The sequence below is a fragment of the Acomys minous genome, assembly GCF_964271855.1.
Source record: "Acomys minous genome assembly, chromosome: 10".
Lineage (NCBI taxonomy): Eukaryota > Metazoa > Chordata > Mammalia > Rodentia > Muridae > Acomys > Acomys minous.
In genome coordinates this window covers 53,034,466-53,052,066 of record NC_140491.1, presented here as the reverse complement: position 1 = coordinate 53,052,066, position 17,601 = coordinate 53,034,466, and the positions used below count along the sequence as shown (strand labels likewise).

Here is a 17,601-nt window from a genome sequence, read left to right as displayed (position 1 = left end):
AAGCCCTGAGCTTCAACCTCAGCACCTCATAAAGCAGGCCTGGTGCTAGGGCCGGAGGACCTGAGGTTTAAGGTCATCCTTGGCTATATAGTTCCGGTCCAGCCTGGGCTACATCCTTGTCTCATGGGAAAAACAACAGCCCTTCCTGAGAGAAAGCCTGGAGGATATTGAGAAGGAAAACACATGCATCTTTGGTTTGGTTTTGGAGGGTTTAATTTTAATACAAGTTCACTTTGAAGAGAGGTCTAGTGGACTCATGCAAGAAAGCAAACAAAACATAATGGCTGTTAAAATATGTAACCCTTAGAAGTATATTTCATGTTGTAAGTTAATGGCTGTGTATATGCATATGTGACTATATCTGTATATAAAATATATTCATGTATGTATGTATACATAATTTCTTAGGTTGGGGAAATAGCTTTCCTTACTCTTGTGACATCAATTTTTTTTTCAGTTTTTTAAAAATTTACTCACTTTACATGGCAGTTGTAGCCCCCGTCCCTTGTCTCCTCCCGGTTCCACCTTCCTTCTGCCCCGCCCCCCCCCCACTCCCATGGTCCTCAAAAAGAGAGAGCCCTCCTCCCCTATCATCTGAGCCCAGCCTATCAAGTCTCTTCAGGAATCCCTGCATCCTCTTCCTCTGTGGCCTGAGAAGGCCGCCCCACCAGGGAGAAGTGATCAAAAAGCCAGCAACGGAGTCCATGTCAGAGACAACCTCTGCTCCCCATATTGCAGGACCCACATGGAGACTGAGCTGCCTGCTGACTACATCTGAGCAGGAGGTCTACGTCCTGTCCATGCATGGTCCTCAGGTGGCGCATCGGTCTCTGCAGGCCCCCCATGGGACCAGATTTGTTGGCTCCATTGGTCTCCTTGTAAAGCTCCTGTCCCCAACGGGTCCTTCTATCCCCCACTCTGCCATCAGACTCCCGGCACCCAAAGTTTGGCTGCAAGTCTCAGCTTGCATACATCCCTTGCTTGGTCATCTCTCAGAGGACTTCTATGTAGGCTGACATCCTGTTCCCTCTCTTCAACTGCTCCTGGTGTCTATTCTTCCGTAAGGCAAAGGACACTGTCAACAGAACAAAACGACAGCCTACAGACTGGGAAAAGATCTTCACTACTCTACTTCTCTACTTTGAGCAGAGGGCTAATATCCAAAATATATATAAAGAACTCAAGAAATTAAATACCACCAAACCAAATAACCCAATTAAAAAATGGAGTACAGAGCTAAACAGAATTCTCAACAGAGGAGCATTGAATGACTGAAAAACACTTAAAGAAATGTTCAATGTCCCCTAGTCATCAAAGAAATGCAAATCAAAATAACTCTGAGACTTCATCTTTTAACCATCAGAATGGCTAAGATCAAAAACTCAAGTGACAGTACCTGCTGTCGAGGATGTGGAGAAAGGGGAACACTCCTCCATTGCTGATGGGAGTGCAAACTTGTACAACCACTTTGGAAATCAATCTGGTGCTTTCTCAGAAAAATGGGAATAGTGCTACCCCAAGACCCAGCTATACCACTGGGCATATACTGGAAAAGATGTTCCACCACACAACAAGGACGTTTGCTCAACTATGTTCATAGAAGCTTTATTCATAATAGCCAGAATCTGGAAACAACCTATATGTCCCTCAGTTAAAAAATGGGTAAAGAAATTATGGTCCATTTACACAATGGAATACTACTCAGCTATTAAAACAAGGAAATTATGAAATTTGCAGGCAAATGGATGGAACTAGAAAAGATCATCCTGAGTGAGGTAAGCCAGACCCAGAAAGATATGTGGATATTAGCCACATAATACAGGTTAACCACACTACAACCCACAGACCTAAAAAGGCTAAGTAACAAGGAGGACCCTAGGGAGGTTCCTTAATACTCATTCAGAAGGACGTTGGTTATTTTTTAAGTCTTAGCTGTGACAGGTGATGGCGATGCACATCTTTAATGCCAGCACTTGGGAGGCAGAGGTAGGTGGACCTCTGAGTTTCAGGTCAGGCTGGTCTACAAAGTGAAACCGGGACATCCAGGACTATACAGAGAAACTTGGAGGGGAAAAAAAAACCCATGAAATGCAATTTTTGTTGCTGTTTTTTTTGTTTTTCGAGACAAGGTTTTTCTGTGTAACAGCACTAGCTGTCCTGGAACTCTCTTTGTAGACCAGGCTGGCCTTAAACTCACAGAGATCTGCCTGCCTCTGCCTCTGCCTCCCGAGTGTGCAACAAAAAATATTCATTGGGACATTTTAATATTGGTCAGAGGGCGTCGGTGCTCCGAATGCGCCAAGGTTGAACTGTAGAACCATGGGGTGTTAGGATTGCTCAAGTTGGGCTGGAGAGACGGCTCAGCAGTTCAGACCACTGGCTGCTCTTCCAGAAGACCCAGGTTCAACTCCCAGCACCCACATGCCAGCTCACAGGTGTCTGTAACTCCAAGACACCCTCACACAGACATACATGCAGGTAAAAAACAAAACAAAAACAAAACAAAAAAAAAAACCCAATGCATATAAAATAAATAAATTGTAAACCAAATATTTACCCATGAGAGAGGCATAAATTCTATTATACCCATGTCTCATACACACGCCCCAATGTGGTCCAGAAACTGGTTTTAGGGTTCCTGGGAAGTATTAGTTCTAGACTTTAATTATAAATGTGTGTCACTGACGGGCACTTACAGTGGGCCCTACACTGGCAATCCTTATGATCCTAATAGGCAGTGCTATTACTTTACAAACGAGGCAACTGAGGCCCGGGGAGACGGCTTGACCACCTCCACATGCCTACCTGTTCAGTAGCACACTGCAGAAGCGTGGGTCAAAGTCTGGGTACTCAGCCAGATCTCTCAGGCAGGAAAGGACCTGGAGGTGTCCGTCCAGTGCCCCTCGCACTGCGCTGCTCCACGGAATCTGGAATTTTGTACCTGGTCAGGGGGCAGTGATGGCGTTGCTGTGCCTGCTCTGCTACTAAAAGCTGTGTGTCTTTGATGCTTGACCCCCAGATCCTACAAGATAAACATGTACGCGTGTGCATGCATGTGTTTGTGTGTTGCATGCGTGTGTGTGTGCCTGTGTGTGTCTGTGAGTAAGTGCATGTGTGTGCACGCATGCATGTGTGGTGTCTGTGTGTTTATGTGAGTGGGTGTGTACGTGTGTGCACATTCACATGTATATGTGCACATGCATGTGTATGTGTGTGCACGCTCGTGTGTAGGTCAAAGGACAACTTTAAGGAGTTAGCTCTCTTCTGTTACCATGGAGGTCCCAGGGATAGAACCCAGGTCTTTAGGGTTTACCAGCTGGGGCATCTCGACAATCTTGATGTAAATAAAATAACGCCTCCTGTCCACCCCCCAACATAACTATATTGAGAATGAGGGAGCACAGCATGTGCTCTGTGATAATAAGTAGGAAATCAGAAAAGACCTAAACCCGGACAGTGTAGACTGGTGTAAGCATGTCATTTAGACATACATGGATGAAGGCAGAGGGTTCATCTGTAATTCTCACACTCAGAAGACCCAGGCAAGAAGATCATGAGTTCAAAACTAGCCTAGACTACATAGCAAAATCCTGTGTCACAGCGTTATATAGGCTTATAAAATAAGTATACAAATAAAACATTCACTAATAATCATAAATATATTTTAAACAACTCCTGGTATACATAGTTTTACCATTTATTAAAGATTAAAGCAAATCTGCGTACTAATGGGATAGATGTGCTTGCTTATGCCTTACATAATGAATTAGGTTCTGACGCCGGTACGAAGGCTCACTGGGTAGGGCACTTGCTGCACTAGTGTGAGGGCCTGAGTTCAAATCCCAAGAGCCACATAACACCAGCTGCAGCAGTGCATGCCTGGAATCCCAGCACATCCGTTTGAGAATGGCTCTAGGTGTGGGGCTGTACAGGGGTGCAGCGGTACCTATTTTGAGAAGAGAAAAACATGAGGAGTTTGAGGGGTTCTTGTAGCCCCTCTGCATTGGCCAGATCCAGCTCTGCCACTTGCTTGTTTACTGTGAAGTATTGTACAAGCTACTCAGTCTCTCGTGTCTCCATTTTCTTCTCTAAAAAGGGTGGCTGTCGTAAAAGACCCTACTTCAAAAAGTAGCTCAATGGATTAAAACAAGCAACCCAAAATTTCCAGGCACTACTGGAATTCAACACATCACTCTGGAGCCACACGGAATGACAAGGCACTTGATCTACACTGGACAGCTCCTGTCCTGGATCCATCCCAAGAACCAAGAAACAAAGCCAACGTCCATCCCCAGCCAGACTGGAGACAGCGTCGCCTCCCGCGAAGCGCTCTTACCTTGTGTTGTGAGAATTTTCTCTGGAAAGTCGGGGCGGTGTGGGGGAGGAGGTAGCCAACATCTACTTCTTCCCCTCCTCACAAGTTTCCAACGACACGACACACCAAGGTAGAGTTCCACCAAGATTCACTCTGGGGGAACTGATGCGTTTATTGGGCTCACTAACAGAATGATAAGAAGTTACCAGCAGGAGACAGGTGACTTTAAGGTAGCCATACTGGAATGCCTGCAGAAAGCATGCCAGAATATTCTACCGTGGCCCCTCCCCCTAGTCCTTCCCAGCCCTTCCCCGAGGCCACGTGCAATTGGTGGGGAGGTGTGGGGGGGGGGGGATTGCAAACAACTGATCGGTGAAGATCCCATGATCGCCCCGCCCTCATTTTTTTATGTGGGAGCAGCAATCAACACACTCAGCTGTGATGATGATCTACAGAGTGGGCACAGCTGACCTTGGGAAGATGGTGGCAGTCAGCCCCAGGGGATGCTCCTCAGCACCTTCTCGCCAAGCCTTTCTCAAAACAGCTGCTGTATTGGCAGGAAAAAAAAGTGTAGACGTCACCGCATTATTACGAAGTCCACATAGCTATCACAGCGGGGTAGAGTACGTGGCAGGCATAACTCTGCCAGTCCAGCAACTAAATATCCGTATGTTGACATCACCTAGACTCATAAGCAGCTCCGTGTGAGGAGGGTGCCCCAGTGGAAAGCTACGCCTATAGCAGATGCACCTGTGTTTCCCTGCTTCTCCTGTTTCTCCCGGCCATGGAGCAAGACTGTTTTAAGCCTGTTTCCAAGTCACTTCCTGCGAGAGCTTCGTCCGCAGTTCAAAGAACTAAGTGCCGGTTCTTTCCAAATAGGTTGGTTTCTTGAAACTCACCAGCAGGTCAAACACCAGAAAAGTGGGGATTTCTGAATGCCACCCACTTGGATGGCAACTGGTATTTAGTAGTTTCAAATATTAAGAAAAGGAAAAAAAAAATTGACCTTGATTAGGCAGTATCTAATCTCCCAGAGCACAGGAAATGAAGGCGATCAAGTCTGATTTGCAGGAGGCCCTGAGGTTGCACAGAGCAGTGGCTCTCCCAGCGTGGCCCACTCATGGCCTGCCTCCAGCTGAGCACCCCAGGGAAAGCACCATTAAACTCCCTATAAACTCAGCAGCCACTCGGTTGCACCCAGTGAGGGGGTGGAGAAAGGGACGAAGCAAGGGAGGGCGTGACAGGTTTGAGAAGCTCTGCCCTTGCGGCCAGCGGGATCCAGTAGTCGCCGAGCTGTTTTGTCCTCTGTATGCTTAGCATGAAATGTTCTGGAAACTAGATAGTATTGGAAAGTTGAAAGCGCTGGACGCGTTTGTGTGGAAGAGTAATCAGAGCTCCGCTCTCCAGGGATGTTGGAGGGAAAAGGGCGCAGACATGAAGATGAGGTCGCTGTTGTGAGCGCTTCTGGAGGGGAAAAGGATAGGCTCTGCCATCGAAATGCATGATGGGAAGCGCGGAGGAGGAGGAGGAGATGCACCTTTCCTAGGCATATATTACTGTCATTAAGCAACTCTGAGACCCCCCCCCCCCCCCCCCCGCCAGAGGAGGCTGGCAAGAGAGGCTCCTAACGTCGGATTAGTAGCGTTTAATTAGCGCTGCCTGGCGCCCCCGTGTGGTGATATGTAGCAAATCAGGAGAAATGTTGGTGCCAACCTCTAAGTTTCACAGCGAGACAGTCATCTTCCTTAAAAGATCACAGTTGGGGAAGGGGGTCCCAGCCTGTGCAAAGGGATCTGCTGAAAGAACTCTTGGCTGGTTGAACCCTCATTGCAATTTGCAAACCAAAGGGTCCTTGATGCTGACCCAAGTCTTAGTCTCCTCCAGTCAGACCTATTAGTAATTGAATTTGGATCTTTGCCTCCTACAAACTGAGAGGCAGAAAAGAAAAAGTTCAAGTGCTGACACACATCGCCATCCCCACACCATTAGCATGTGCTCATTTGCTGCATTTTTTTCTCCTCTTCTGCAATCTGAGCAGGTGGCCAGGCTTGCGCTGCCCTTTTTCCAGGTGCATAAGCTAGGGATGGGGTGAGGACAGCAAGACTGGCCCCTGAGCTGAGAGAGAATTAGTAAGTCCCCAGGGATGGGATCCTACTGCTGCGTCATGACTGCAGCCTTACAGGGGACAGCGATAGATGCAGTTAAAGGGTCAGGAACACACATTCTGCCATGAGGTTACTGACCCGTGAGCCTGGACTCAGCTGGGACAGGGAACATCTCGGCAGCCATCAGTGAGAACCAAAGCTCCAAGGATTTGCCTAGCAGGTGCTAGGGGGAGGGGAGCCGGCCTTGGCACGCCTCTGAGCAAAGGAGATGTAATGGCTAATCTTCATGGTCAGATTGATTTGGTGTGCCTGTGAGCGTGTTTTCTAGAACTTTAAGTGAGGAGGGAAGACCCACCCTCCCTGAATACGGGTAGCACTACCCCAGATTGAATAAGGAGAAAGCTAGCTTAGCCAATGGACAGCTCCCTGCTTCCTAACTGTTGAGGCAGCTCCGTCAGCCATCCCAAACTCCTGCTACCGGGTCTGTCCAGAAGTCAAAATAAACCCGACCCTAAGAATGTCTCAGCAACAAGAAAAGACGCTAACATGGAAGGACACTTAGCGATTGCTGAGACTAACTCCTGCTGGCTCGTGACAGGCTGAAACTCACTTAAAATCGAGAATGTTGTTTCCCTCACATCAGAGTTGGAAAACTAAAATTCACAGCTGCAGTAACATTTATAAAACACGCTTGCTGGGGTGGTACAGCAGAGAGGCAGAAGAAGTGAAGCCAAGGACTTTTGTTAGCGTCATCTTGTCAGCCTCCCCGGTGTCTGGGGCTCTGGTGGCTTTCACAGGCGAGGCTTGCTCCCCTGTGTTCAGTGGGCCACGTAGCACGTGATAGTGAAAAGCAGGGAAAAAAGGCTCATCCAGGGTGGCCACATTGGGGCAAAGAGGAGCAGGAATAAAGCTATCTGAGCATCAGCGACTGTTGAGGAAGCTCAGCTACTCATCTCAAGCTCCTGAGACCCAGTAGATCTCGGGCAATCTCAGACCTGGGTACAAGACAGAAGAGCACAACCATCCTGGCACAAATGAAGAGACGTGAGCAAACCATTTGTGCACTATAGACTCTCTTGTGGCCACCGATCCCTGAAGCAATGGCCCCCAAAGGGCTGGAACCCCCACTCCCCCACCCGCCAAGAGTCTCATGCTTCGAAAAGAAAAAGGCTGAAGGCAGCTGTCGCCTGCCTGCCAGAGGAGGATTTGGTTCTTGGAAGACATGTCACTGGGTTCCGACAACTTACCACCTTGCAGGAGAGCCTGAAGGCCAGACAGTGATGGGCAGGCGCACACTTCCACCAGGCTGAGGCGTCTGCATCTCCCGTGCTACAGGTAAGCATAAATGACCATGTCAGGACCCAGAAAAGTGAGCTGTGGAAATGTCACTAGCCCTGGCGATCTGCTCCTCGCCCCCAGTGTGGCCACACTGCATTGAGTCTCTTCTCTCTGCTTTTCACTAGCACTTGCTACGTGGCCCAATTGAGAGTGCAGGGGAGCAAGCCTCGCCTGTGAGAGCCGCCAGAGCCCCAGACACCGCGGAGGTTGACAAGATGAAGCTAACAGAACCTACTGAAATTAAAGAGTTAGCAGCGCTTCCATGGTGCCGAGAGGGCTGGGGCTACAGAGGGTGGGCAGCACCTGCCGAGGAGGCCTGAGGCTCTGGGCTTGATGCTCAGTACTGCAAAAAAGAAGAAGGAAACGCTGCGGAGGTCAGCTTGGCTGAGGCAGTACACATGGCCTGGCATTTGGGAGGTCACTGGTGACTGTGGCGAAGCAGGTGTGGAGGTGGAAGCTGCACAGGGAATAAAGGTCACGTTCTCAAGAAGAGTGGGGAGGAAGGGGGACGAGAGATCAAAGGTCATAGATGAAGGCAGGTTTCTATTTAAAGTAGGAGATTTCTGGACATGCCCTACGAGTGACAGCAGGTGCTTTAGGAGCTCATGCACGTGTCAGGGGACCAGGTCGGAGCACGAGCAGCAGTATGGGAAGGAGAGAGAAAACGTGTGGATGGTTTCCAAGGCTTGCCCAGTGCTCCCCGGGCGTCTGTGCGCTGTAACAATCCCCTGGAACGGTTATAATGCTGACTCACTTCTAACAGGATCGCACAAGCAATGGCACGTCACTTCTGTGTAGGTTATAAAGAGACTGTGGCTTCCAGACTCGGCAGTTGCCACGCTGAAAGACACTTACAGAAAGAATCACGGGAGTGACCTTCAAAAGGATGTGACTGTGATCTCACGGTCCTGAAGGCAAGGAAAGGTGCTCCTTTGGAGAGCAGGACATGCAAGCCAGAAACTTTAGTAGGAACCTGACGTTCCTGGCAAAACAGCTGATTTGTAGTGAGTGTTCAGGACATAACAAAGCTCAAGATGCTAAGACCCAAAGGGAGCTAAGCAAAATGCGTAAAGAAGGCTGGGATCAAAATTCAGGGGGTGAGAAGTGTCTATGGGGAGCCCAGTGAGCCTCTAGCCATGCCCAGTTGTGCAAGGTGGCCCTTCCGTGGCTTGGAGACCCGAGGTTCCGAGGGCCAGGCCCTTCCATGGCTTGGAGACCCGAGGTTCCGAGGGCCAGGCCCTTGGCCTTGGCTTGGCTCTGTACTCTCAAGGTCTCATCCAACCTCAAGACTAGACAGCATGAGTGCGCTGGCGGCGCTGGATCTCATCTCTAGCCAGACTGCTTTCTAGACACAAATACCACCAGGCTACGAGATGTATCTACAGACTTCACAAGCTTGACATATCAAAACAAGCTCTCGGTTTCAACCCCAAATGACTGACTCTCACAGTTGTGCTGGAAAGTGGAGACTGTACCATTTAGTACACCCATCCCATACACACACACACACACACACACACACACACACACACAGAGAGAGAGAGAGAGAGAGAGAGAGAGAGAGAGAGAGAGAGAGAGAGAGAGAGAGCATTCCTTGCTGAACCCTCATTAGAGAATGTACGTAGGCAACCGCTTATGCCTTCCTGCTTCCAGCGGCTAGTGGGAGCTACCATGACCTTTCCCTAGGGACTGCTGCCATCGGCTCCCAGCTTCCACACCTGCCCCTTCAGCAGAGCGAGCAGAGGGGTGCTCACCACCTCAGAGCAGACCCAAACCTCCTCACCTGGGCGCTGCAGGTCCCTCACAGCCCTGTTGCCCAGCCGTCACTGTTCTGGTTTTGAACAGCTTCGTGAAGAGGTCTTTCGCCCTGTCAGAGTGCAGCAATGGTGTGGCTCTAGGGTGTATACACAGGGCTGGATGTACAGCCTCTCGGGGAACTGTAGAACATTTTCTTCATTTTTAGGAAGAAGAAACCTCAACCTCTCTCACTTACCCTTCCCAGCGCAACCTGGTTCAAGCCGGCAGAGCTACCTGCTTTGGATTTTCTACATACAGTTCTCTGACTTTATTTCCCCTCCTGAGCCTGCTGTCCTGTGGGCCTTGACCCCTCCTTCCAGCACACACACACACACCCCCACCCAGCTTGTAGCCTTGACTTCTCTCCTCCACCTAAAACCCTCTCAGAGCTCTGTGTGGCCACGCCTTCCGCCTTCGTGTCTGGGTTCACACATAGCCCGAGTTCCACACACAACGCCTACCTGCTGTTCTGCTCCGTCCACACTGCACCAAAGCTTTAAAAGTCTGACAGAAATCACATAAGCATAACAGAGCATTAGATAACACCGACCGTCTTGCCTTGTGTTTTCTTTTCTTTCCTGCTATTGAGGCTTGAACGCGGACCCCCTGAAAGGCAGTCAAGCATTCTACCCACAAGCTGCATCTCTTAGCAGTCCGTTGTTTTTATTTGCCACTGTCCTTTCTACTCACCAAATATCACCTCCAGAGGCTGAAGTTTGAGGCTTTTTTTCTCTCTTAATCTACAGCCACACCTCTGAGCTTTGAGCTGCACCTGAAATATACACGCTGCCAATATTCTCACATGAACAGCAAAGATGGAATTTAAAGCACTTGCCCAATGGACTGCTAAAATCCTTCCACTAGTCACCACACTGTGGGATCTCTGAGAAATATATATCTCAAAGCTCAGCTCAGTGTGGTGACAGGTACACAACACCTCGCTGCAGACAGCTTGCCTGCTGTAGCTTGCAACCAGCCTCTGTAGAGTCTGCCCTGACTTGAGAGCCACCGCCTGGTCCCAGGACAGCAGCACCTGGCAGTCTATGCAGGGACAAGAAGTCACCATTCGCTCCCTTTCCAAGTGGCCATGGGCCCCGGGCATCTTGGTGCTTGCCACAGGCAGGGGCTGCCTTTGTGCATGGGCCTCTGGAGCCCGACCTAGGGTTACAGAATAGCACAGCCTGTGGCTTTCCACAGAGATGGAAGGATCTTCAGGATGAGTAGAAGCAGGACAAACAAGCCAGGTCCCTGAGAGGCCACGCCTGCAACCAGCTGAACCAATGCTACCTGTGTTTTTATGACCCGGAAGCCGAATGGAATCCAAAAAAGGAAAAGAGTGTGAGTTTCAGGGCTCACACCTGCCCCAGGTGGAAACAGCTTCATTTCGTGGCCAAAAGACTGCAGTTTGGGCTCCCTGTCTAAGCGTGAGCAATTTGTGAGTCATCAGGGGCTCCATCAAATTTTCCTCTCTGGTGCACACCCCACCCCACCCCATGGATAGTGTTTACTTCCTCATCCCTTCGGGAGCTTGGCTCGAAGGAGGGGGGAACAAAAAACAACCAGGAGATGAGCAAAACAAGACATCCTCGAGGCTTCTGGCCTCAAGTTTGGAGAGGGGACAGGCAAGGTTACTCTGATCGTACTTTCATATCAGCCTCTCACGTAAGTATTAAGTGACAAGGGGGTCCCCCCCCCCACCCTCACCCCCACCCTCACCTCCTGTAGGAACAGCTCGAGGGCAGGTGTCGGCTGCAGAAGCAGAAGCCAGTGTGCGTATGGTAGGGAGACTTTGTACCACCCTTTGTTCTCACTATGGTGTGTATCCACTCACTAACGTCGGTACCACTTTTCATCAAAGGAGACTGTGGCACAGAAAGCTAAGAAGGGACATGGGACTGGCTGGGGCCACTCTGGTTAAAAGTAAGTTGGACCAGAATACTATTCTGCTCATGTATGTAATTCAGGGCTGAAGGCAGTGCCTGCCCTGCGGCCCTCCTCACAGCCTACCAATGACTCACTTCTCAGGCGCGGAGAGGGGCCCATCAGAAGCTCAGGCTACAGAGAACGCGGGCTAGCACGGTAGGATTTCTTCCAGCCTGTGTCCAGAGCAACAGTGTGTCCCCTCTGGCTAGGCTCGTGGTACCTGCTCTCTCTTTGGTGCATTCATTCTTTCCAGATTTTTTTTTTAAAGCTCTCTTTCCACTTGTCACAAGGGAATGTCTGCCGGGGCGGAAACATCGCACTCGAGCTAGAGGAGAACGGGGCGGGGCCCCAGGCGCCTCGCAAGTCTCCAGTGTGGTGGCTGTCTTGTGGTTCCTGAGTCGCCTCCATGGGAGATCTGATCTGCCGTGGCGGGGCTGGTGGAGACATTCATCACTTCCTCCCTCAGCAAAAGGTGTCAATAAAACACTCTCCTCCTCTCCTAGGCCGTTTGGTCCCTGTGCTGGTCTCTTTTTAGACTCTTTCTGACTATCTGTCCCAGCACCCACAGGCCACCCTGGCCACCACACACAGGGACACAGCTGGCTCATTTTTTCTAACCTCTTTGGTGGTTCTCTTTTACTGCTCACAGCTTACCCCTGCTATGCTGGAGGTGGTCTGATTAAAACCCGGATGGACTATTCTGAGCTTGGTGCTCAGTGTAGGCAGGTGCCCATTGCCTGCTGGGAGGAACTGGCCTGCTGAGGGCACTATGCCTGGAGTATTTGGTAGCTCTCGTGTGGGTGCCAATCACAAGACAGAGAGCCCCACCATTGAGGTGCTCTCTGCCTTCCATCTTGTCACATGATAGCTCCTTCTCTCACGTGTTCCTGACGGGCTGCCTTCCCTATCACAAGGTGTCCAGGGTGGAGCCGGGTGTTGTCAGAGCTGGTGTCATGCTATTTGCACTTTCAGCCTCCCAAACTGTAAGCTATAGAGTACCCAACCTCAGGTGTATTGTTACCATCAAGGCATTAGCTGTGTTCTAGCTCCAGCCTTCCCTAAGTCCCTGGAAGACGGAAGGCAGAGAATCCGACATGGACTGTACACCTGCTGTCAGCTGTGTGATGCCGGCCTTTGGTGTCTCCTCTGTACAATGCTAGTGTCTACCTTCACAGGGCTGTCTGCGGGCCAGAAATGAAAGGGGTTATAAAGACCGTATAATGCCTAGAGGAGGACAGAGCCTTTTCCCCTCTGCTCCCTTACGTTTTCCTGCAGATTAGACTGGAAAAAGACAGATCAACAAGAGCTGTCCCTGCAGGGCACCTCCGGGTGGAAGCCGGAGCCTGGCTCCCACAGCATCTTAACAGAGACGTAATGGACTGTGCTTTCTCAAACCGTGAGCCAGAATAACACCCCCCCTCCCCTCCCTGAAGTTGCTGGTGTCAGGATATTTGGTCACAGCAACACTAAAAGTTTAACTAACACAAAACGCAGGGAGGGTGTGTGTGGGGAGACAAAGGAGCCACTGAGCAGGGCAGGGCTCAGGAGCAAGTCGCACTGTCTGCTTCTCTCGGGACTCCCCTTGGGCTCAAGGCTGTTTGCCTCTGGTGACTGACTTCTGTGCTCCTTTCTAGGAAAGTAAAGGGGCATCTTTAAAATTTGATGGCCTGTGTTGAGGCAAAAAAAAAAAAAAGATGGGGATAGAGAATTTGCCTTGTGTCTGTCCCTTCTTAGTTCCTGTAGCTCAAATTGCCCTCATACTAATGTGCCACACTTGGGAGTAGCGATCTGCTGCCCTTCACGGGGGTCTTATCAAGTGTGGCTCTTTCCAGTCCCCTAAACTTAAGTTCTTTATGCCAGCATCACATTTACATCTTGCCTAGGAGCCCATCCCATGCCTAACATTGTACCAGGGACCTGGGCGGACAGACCGAACACAGTGTAGACACTGACAGTGGATAAGGTGGGTACGAAAACCCTGGAGGACAAAGATAAATGCTGTCAGATCCCCTCCAGTCTTGGGGGCCTCAGGGAAGATTTCCCAGAGCCGGCTTGAGCTGAGCTGAGTATATTAGGGTAAATAGGAAATTCCAGAAAGAAAAGTTACAAAGTAAAGAGCTGAGGCGAGGACAAAGTCCAACTGTGTAGACTTTCAGGTCCTCTTTCATTGGGGCTGATTCATTCAGAAGTCAGCCTATTTTGAAGAGAGAGGCTGGCTGTGACTTAGGTACCACACCTGATAGTGCAAGACACAGAGATGACTAAAACAGGCCCCAGAGATGAGAGCAAGGTGTGGGGACTGTGCCTGTTCTTGGTACCTGTCCTCTGTTGACATCCCACTTCTCAGAGGAGAGGGATGAGGCCCTGGGTACCCACTGCTTAATGCATTGTCCTGGCAACAGTCTGTGATCATGAAAGGGACCAGCCAATAGCAATGACTGACTAAGTCCAACCGCTTTGTCTCCCACCCCACCCGACTCCCCACATCTGGCACTTCAGGGTTAGGGTGCTATTTCCCATGATACAGAGTGGAGGTAGAGCAGCAAAATCTCTTTTTTTCTGGCTGTCTCAGGCGGGATCCCAAGGCCATCATGTCACGATGGTACCCTTTTCAGGGATGCCCGCACTGAGTAGGGATACAGAACATCTCTGAAAACGGAAGAGGCGGCCCACACTCAGTGGCGTGCTGGTAAATGTTAAATGCCAGCTCTCCCAGGAGAACTGTGCCAGCGTGGCAGCACTGAGTTTTGGGGTGGAGAGCAAGGTACACAGTGAGCCCTTGAGAGCAAGAAGGCTCCTGCTTCAGCACACCTCGAGTTGAGTTCTACTTGCACCCTGAAATGCAACTTCCTATAATGGTCTACAGCAGTCACCCCAGTGGCAAATAACAGCCTTGTTTGAAACACCGATAGAAATAAATTAGTCCTACTTGGAGACCAGGGCTCTGTGATCGTGTGAGCAAGGCCACCTTCCTCTGAGTCTCACCCTTTCTCTCTGATCTCATCCCCCCCTGTTATGCTCACCCAGAACCACTTCTCCCATTGCCCCACAGTTCACACACACACACACACACACACACACACACACACACACACACACCACATACACACACACACACATGCATACCACACACACACACACACACCCCACATACACACCCACACCCACCACATACACACACACACCCCACATACACACACACACACACACATACACACACACACCACATACACACACACACACCCCACATACACACACACATACACACACACCCCACATACACACACACACACACCACATCACACTCACCATACCACACCACCCACCCACATCCACCCCCCCCACCCCCCCCACACACTCCTACTGTATTCAGAGTTCGTAGCACTCCATCTCCTCTCCTTCCTGGCCCCATCCTAGTGTGGCTTTTCCTGCTGGTGTGATCACTTCCTTTGTGTCTCCTGGGCTGTCAACTCCCTGAGCTCTGGGACAATGAAGTGCTTGGTGTCCAGAGGTAACTGAACCTAAAGAATACTGGAACAGGACAAAGACCAGAATCAGCTTGTTAAGACACGTTCTCTCCTTTTACCTCAGTCAACTGTGTGTAACTGGCTACTGACGGACCTTTGCCTAGAGGTAGCCACAGGGGTCATCAGGCAGCAGAGAAGAAAAACCTTCCAGCTCTGAGGAGGAGGCTCTCCACCAGGCCCACCGCTCACTTCCCCTGTGCCTCTTCTTCGAGGCCTGTGCTCATTACAGTACACAAACTGAAGGAGTGTCCATAGCAGCCCTGCTGGCTTCCTTTACAGCCAGCCTGGCGTACAGAGTCCTAGGTGGAGGGAACAGTAGGACCAGGCCTCTGAGGCACAACTGAGTTCGGGCTGTGAGAAATAGGAGCCTAATGCATAGCCTGGGCTACAGCATGAGTTCCAGAGTAGCCTGAGTTACAGTTAAGATCCTGTCAGAAAAAAGAGGAGGAGGGGGGGGAGGGGAAGGGGAGGGGGAAAAGGGGGAGGGGGAGGAGGGGGAGGACGAGGGGGAGGGGGAGGAAGAGGGGGACAGGGAAGAGGAGGGGGAGGGGAAGGGGAGAGGGAAGAAGAGGGGAAGGAGGAGGAGAAGAAGAAGAAAGAAGAAGAGGAAGAGCTGGTGAGAGGGACACATATCAAACCCAAACGTGATACAAACAACCGTGAGCTTGCAATAATGGCAGATATGAGGAGGAGAGGCCCCGAGAGCCCACACTGGGGGAGCGGACTCAGGGAGGAGACCAGGGGGGAGAGCTGACTGGGATCGAGGCGTTGGTAGTGATGTGTGAGAAGATAAAGTGGCAAGGGAGGGCATGTTCACGTTTTGGAAGGGACAAGAAGCAGTGACTAGAGACTGAGATGAGGGCACCGACTGATGTCAGATACGGTCAGAAGGCTTCTTAAGAAAGAATAAATAAGATAAAAATTTTAAATTCTCACCTAAAAGTTACCTAGAGATAGGGGAAAAGTTACCTTTATCCCAGGTTCTGTCTACTGTAGTCTGCTACTTTCACACTAGCTTCCTTCTTTTCGACTCTTCCCATAGTCTCAAGATGACCACTGTAGTATTTATTATGTCCACATTCCAGGCAGAAGGAAGAGCAGAGAGACAAAGATGGGAAAGCTCTGTGTCAGCCTTTTTCTAACCGACTTTCCCCCAGAAGCTCAACTTAATTACTCTGTTTACAACTCATTGTCCATCCATGGCTGCAAGGGAGGCTGGGAAACGTAGTCTCTTCTACTGCCACATCTAGAGTGGGAAATCCGTTACCAAGAAAGAAGAACATCTCAAGAATAGCCTGATGTGTGGCCTCTTACCTGTAATCCCAGCTCTCAGGCGCTGACACAAGAGGATCAGCCACAAGTTCGAGGTCAGCCTGGGCCATAGACTGCGTTCTGGGCCAGTTCGGCTGTGGCCTGAGACCCTTCAAAAAAAAAGAAAAAAAAAAAAGAAAAGAAAAGGAAAAAAGTTCCAAGCAGGCAGTGAGCGAAGCTGTAACTCATATAAGATCTCTAGGTGAGGCAGTGGCTGAGGATGGGGGCTCGCAGGTCAGGGCCTGAGCCTACTGTAGAGACAGTAAGGGGGAGGGAGAGGCCTGGGGATATGTGAGGCTGGGTACCACCATCCTAGGGAGAGATCCTCAGTACACGAGCCTTCCAGCAAAGGACATTTCTGTCTAAGTCATTTTGACTCAGTCCCTTCAAATTTTACTATACAGCCATCCACTCATAGCTACACAATTCACAACCACGTATCAACCGAGCCGAGGTCAAAAGCGTTTGAAAAAGTTCGCCCATACTAGATATGTGCAGGCTTCTTTCTTGTCATCACTTCCTAAACAATACAGTGTAGCTCCATTGTCTGAGCGAATCTGGAGATCGGAAGCCACCATTGCAGGCTCATTCAGGCAGCACTCATGAAGTCACCTGCCTGTCCAGGTTGGATTTGCTTACTGTTTACTTCCTTTCTTCTCAGCCGCCATTCAGTGACTCTCCATGAGCCCAGGCTTTTTAGCTGCCGTTATAAGGAGACCAGTAGCAACAGAGAGACAGACAAGGTAAAGGCACAATGCTAATTGCTCAGTTTCCAACCACAAATTGTGCCTAAAGGGCAGGGACAGCTTATGTCCAGTTGGAAAAGGATTAATCATTTTATCAGTGGCATTCCTGAATCATCATGGTAATGGGTCAACTGATTATCTACAGAGGAGTCTAATGATCAGAACAGAGCCCAGCTATCTGTCCATCTGCCAGGAGGAATCACATCCAGCGCAGTGGAAAGAGTTTTAAGCACTAAGGGAAGCACTGGTGGAAGAATTGGCCAGCCTTTTCTGCAGGGTAGGAAAATTAAGTAGGAAGAGTTATCTGATAAACAGTAGCCAATTTCCAGGCAGTGCCAAATTTCCCAGTTACTAATATAAACAAGGATAAGAAACATACGCCCTGGGCTTCTAGTGTCCAGCGGGATCCTAGGCTCATCCTCCTGAAAACAGAGATGACTGCACTTCAGTACACCTTCAAACGGCTCGTGATATATAATATAATGCAAGCGCAATGTGAATAGTTGTTGTGTACTGTTCAGCCGGTAATGACAACATGT

The 17,601-nt window shown here is 49.9% G+C and overlaps 1 long non-coding RNA gene across 1 annotated transcript; it reads right to left on the bottom strand.

Annotated features, from left to right (window-relative positions):
- Positions 1-568: 568 nt before the first annotated feature.
- On the bottom strand, positions 569-16,146 carry LOC311607653. The gene is made up of 5 exons (XR_014782682.1): positions 15,975-16,146; positions 7,668-7,749; positions 4,787-4,862; positions 2,798-2,941; positions 569-1,050 (listed from the first exon to the last, which is right to left on the bottom strand). It is a non-coding gene; the product is annotated as an uncharacterized lncRNA (long non-coding RNA).
- Between the last annotated feature and the right edge of the window lie 1,455 nt (positions 16,147-17,601).